Source organism: Echeneis naucrates, unplaced genomic scaffold (assembly GCF_900963305.1).
Source record: "Echeneis naucrates unplaced genomic scaffold, fEcheNa1.1, whole genome shotgun sequence".
NCBI lineage: Eukaryota > Metazoa > Chordata > Actinopteri > Carangiformes > Echeneidae > Echeneis > Echeneis naucrates.
This window is the reverse complement of record NW_021780168.1, coordinates 1,029,654-1,034,430: the sequence shown is the minus strand read 5'-3', so window position 1 is coordinate 1,034,430 and position 4,777 is coordinate 1,029,654. Positions and strand designations below refer to the sequence as shown.

The window sequence follows — 4,777 nt, the reverse complement described above, 5'->3', positions numbered from 1 at the left end:
ATCTGCTTGTTTCCTTTGGCTGTTATCTGTGTCACCTCACCACTGTCTGCTATTAGTAACTGTGATAAGACCCAACCATTCTTTTTTTGGAGTTTCCAAAATATAAAAGTTCAAAAAAGTCTCTGTTTAGAACTAAGCCAGCCAAGACTCAAATCAAATCAAATCAGATTTATTTGTATAGCGCCAAATCATAACAAACATCAAGGCACTTTACATATAGAGCAGGTCTAGACCAAACTCTTTATAAATTTATTTAAAGAGACCCAACAGATCCCCCGATGAGCAAGCACTTGGCAACAGTGGCAAGGAAAAACTTCCTTTAAGAGGCAGAAACCTCGAGCAAAACCAGGCTCAGGGGAGGCGGCCATCTGCCTCGACCGGTTGGGTTGAGAGTGGGAGAGAGAGAGAGTGAGACAGGCATTGGGGGGGGGGGGGGGGTAGTAGGCAGGAACATGTTGCTGCATGAAGTTCAAAGAGTTGAGCTGTAATACAGAATTCATGAAATATGGGAGCAGCAGGCGATGAGTCATCACCTGCAGGATGAGGACAGGGAGAGAGAGGAAAAGAGCTAGGAGGGGCAGAGACTTAGTGAATGCAGTACACATGCTTGGAACTGGGAGAAACAGTGATTTTTAAGAAGCATGGTTCTTATCAGCGCATGCAAGGGGGGAGGGAGAGAGAGAAGCTCAGTCCTTCCCCCAGCAGCCTAGGCCTACAGCAGCATAGCTAAAGAGTACAGGACTTTAACTTTTTAACTATCAGCTCTGTCATAGAGGAAAGTTTTAAGCCTGGTCTTGAAAGTTACTAAAGAGTCCGCCCCCCGGACCGATGCTGGAAGTTGGTTCCATAGAAGAGGAGCCTGATAACTGAATGATCTGCCTCCAGATTTACTCTTGGAGACTCTAGGAACCACAAGTAAACCTCCATCTAGAGAGCGGAGTGGCCTGCTAGGACAGTAAGGAACTATGAGCTCTCTGAGATACGATGGAGCTTTATATATGTTGACAGAAGGATTTTGAATTCTACTCTATATTTTACTGGCAGCCAATGAAGAGAAGCTAACAGGAGAGATATGATCTCTTTTCCTAGTTCCTGTTAATATTCATGCAGAATCAACTGAAGGCCTTTTAGAGATTTGTTTGGACATCCAGATAGTAATGAGTTACAGTAGTCCAGCCTAGAAGTTACAAATGCATGGACTAGTTTTTCTGCATCATCCTGAGAAAGGATGTTTCTGATTTTCCAAATGTTTCTCAAGAGGAAGAAAGCTGGAAGCCAAAGTGATGCCGTCCAGACTGATGAGATGATTAGATAGTATTTTTCTGAGGTGCTTAGGACCGAATACAATAACTTCTGTTTTGTCAGAGTTGAGAAGTAAAAAATTTCCAGTCATCCAGACTTTTATGTCTTCAAGACATGCCTGCAGTCTGACTATCTGAGTGACTTCATTTGGCTTCATTGATAGGTACAGCTGAGTATCGTCTGCATAGCAGTGGAAGTTGATGCTGTGTTTCCTGATAATGTTCCCTAGAGGAAGCAGATAAAGTGTAAAGAGGATTGGTCCAAGTACCAAACCATGCGGGACTCCATGACTGACTACAGTACATGAAGAGGAGCTGTTGTTAACATGAACAAACTGATGTCTATCTGATAAGTAGGATTTGAACCACCTCAGTGCAGTTCCTTTAATCCCAATTTCATGTTACAGTCTCTGTAGTAAAATATTATGATCTATGATGTCGAATGCAGCACTAAGATCTAGAAGGAGAAGTGTGGAGGCTGATCCATTGTCTGAGGCCATTAGAATGTCATTGGAGACTTTAACCAGCGCTGTTTCTGTGCTATGATGGGCTCTAAATCCTGACTGAAACTCTTCAAACAAACTGTTCCCATCCAGATGATCGTGTAGTTGTTTTGCTACAGCTTTCTCAATGATTTTAGAAATAAATGGAAGGTTCGATATGGGTCTATAGTTTGCCAAAACATCTGGATCAAGATTAGGCTTTTTAAGATGGGGTTTGATGACCGCGGTCTTAAGTGCCTGAGGTACATAACCCAGAAATAAAGTCAGATTAATCAAATCTAGAATGAACGGCACAATTAAATAAAAGATCTCTTTAAAGAGGCTAGTTGGTACTGGGTCTAATAGACAGGTTGACGGTCTGGATGATGAAACTATAGAAGCTAGCTCTGAGAGATTCAGAGGTGAGAATGATTCCAGATGTAAAAGAGGCGTTGCAGCTGATTCAGGAGTTGCTGTATTCAGTAGGAGATTTTTATCTAATGTAGGCAAGAGCTGATAAATTCTTCCTCTGATCGTGAGAATTTTATCTGTAAAAAGTTAATAAAATGATCACTGCTTAGAGCTAAGGGGATCACTGGTTCAACTGAGCTATGGCTCTCTGTCAGCCTGGCTACAGTGCTGAAGAGAAACCTGGGGTTGTTCTTCTTTTCTTCTGAGTGCTGAGTAATATGAACTTTTAGCGCTGCGGAGAGCTTTTTTATATGTTTTTAGGCTATCTTTCCAGGCTCTGTGAGACTCTTCTGACTTACTGGAATGCCAGTTTCTTTCTAATTTCCATGATGTCTGCTTTAAGGCACAGATTTGGTAACTATACCAGGGAGCCAGCCTCCTCAGATTGAATACTTTATTTTGGAGAGGGGCGGCATCGTCAAGATTTGAACACAGTTTGGCCATAGTGCTAGTCACAAGGTCATCAACCTGCGTATGGGAGAAATCCTCATTTGAATTTAGATATGGCATTGTTGGGAATGATGACCAAATGTTCTCTTTAAATTTAGCCACAGCAGCTTCAGATAAACATCTTCTATAGCTGAATTTATTCCTTGATGCTGTGCAGTCAGTTAAAATAAACTCAACTGTAATGAGGTAATGGTTGGTCAAAAGAGAGTTTTTGAAAAATTGTTAGCTTATCAATTTCAATGCCATATGTTAGAACAAGATCCAGGATGTGATTGTAGGAGTGAGTGGGTTCATTCACATGCTGGGAAAAGCCAATTGAGTCTAGTAGGGAACGACTCGTTGTATTATGTAGACAAGAATATAAATAAGCGAACATTTTAGACTCTCTAGTGATTTAGAAATAAAGGTGTGGAAATGGAAAAAAATAAGGCACTAATGATTTCTAATTTGTCATTAATTGTGATTTGTATTTGTTTGTATATTTCTATAGCCTAGTTGTTAAATCCAGCTTTCTTCAATTATGGCAGTTAGCAAAAATAAAGCCGAAGTTTACAAGGCAGCACTTTGAATTAGTAATCCATAGCTTTTTCACCACTTGACTGGATTAATGTAATACACTTAATGTGGGGGTCAGTGGGTCCTCCGTCACCCATCCCCAGACAGTGCAAAAAGCTAGGACTTGAAGGACTAGATGTTACAATCCCTGAAATACTCACAAGGTAACTTCTTGGTGTTGTTAGTGAGGGGTGGGGGGGTTAAGTAAAGAAGGCGCCCTCACTCCTTGGTGTTTCTTAGAATTGAGCCTGTGACAACTCCAAAGGGCTCTTCGGTGACACCAGGCATCCCAGCTGTGCCCCTTCTGATTCACTTCTCCGCTGGATGTTGTCACTTCCCAGACCTGATGTTGTCTTTCCTCTTTATCCACAACCAGTTGCTTCCCCCTTCTGCGACGCCTGAGAGTGCCCTAACTGCTTCTTGAAGACCTGTCCTTTCACTCCCATTCTTCTTAGAAGCCCGGTTGAGGACCTGGCAACAAATCCCCTAAAGCCCACTTCGACGGGGAAAACTTTGGTACTCCAGCCACACTGTTCTGCTTGGGCTGCTATTTCGGTGTACTTCAGGTTTTTTCTTTCGTATGCTTCTTCTATAACGGATGGAGGATGTGTCTTAGTGTCGCCGGCATCTGGCAGAGTGCCCAGGCGGGGTCCTCTCCTAGCCACTGTTTCAGGTTTCTGGGAGATGGGAGAACATCATATGTGGCTCTGATGATGAACCTCAGCCTGCTTCCCTCCATTTCCCAGATGCCCCTCCAGGTGAGTTTGCGCTTGTTGTGAGGGCCGGAGAGAGACTGTTGCTTCCGACAGAGATTTCACAGATCCTGGACAAATCAGCAAAATTTGCCAAACCCCCCAACCCGGGCTGAACCGATAACGCTATCAGAAGGCGGTTGTAAATTGCTGCTATGGAATGCATCCAGGCCAACAACAACACAAGGATTGATATAATTACAAAAAAAAAAAAAAAAAGAAAACTATTCTGATCAAATAGGAGACTGGAAACATGCCAAACTGGTTACCCTACAAGAAGGGGACTTCAGAGCTATTCAAACCACTCTTCTACAAGCTAATTTGGCAGAGATAAAATTAGCAACAGACAGTGACCCATTCCAGTTATGTAACTACTAGAGCCAATGGCATATTGCCTGAACACCGTAATCTATGTACTTGGCTTCTACTCATAAATGTTCTGAAAAAAGAAGAATAACTCATATACAGTTCACAGCTGTTGTTATGCAGAATTGCAAATCCTGGAAGTAGTTCCTGACCAGGTCTGTGATGTTCTTTGGTACCCGAAAAAAAATTGAAGGCAGTCCAGATTAGCTAAGTTTAAAAAAAGGACATGCAGATCTCTTCCTTCCCTCTTCACTGAATCTGTCGCCAAATGACACTTGTATGCTCTAAGCATCCAGAGAAGCCTGGAATCCCAGCCTTTTGCACCGTCATATCAATCAATCTGTTCTGTTTCAAGTAGTTTGTTATTCTCTGTGCGACAACACTAAAGAAGATCTTCCCT

At 42.4% G+C, this 4,777-nt stretch overlaps 1 protein-coding gene across 1 annotated transcript in view; it reads left to right on the top strand.

Annotated features, from left to right (window-relative positions):
* The window catches only part of LOC115038391 (NACHT, LRR and PYD domains-containing protein 12-like), a gene marked incomplete at its 5' end in the record, with an annotated part of 488,710 nt that overhangs the window by 184,647 nt on the left and 299,286 nt on the right, over window positions 1–4,777 (top strand). The window lies entirely within an intron of this gene.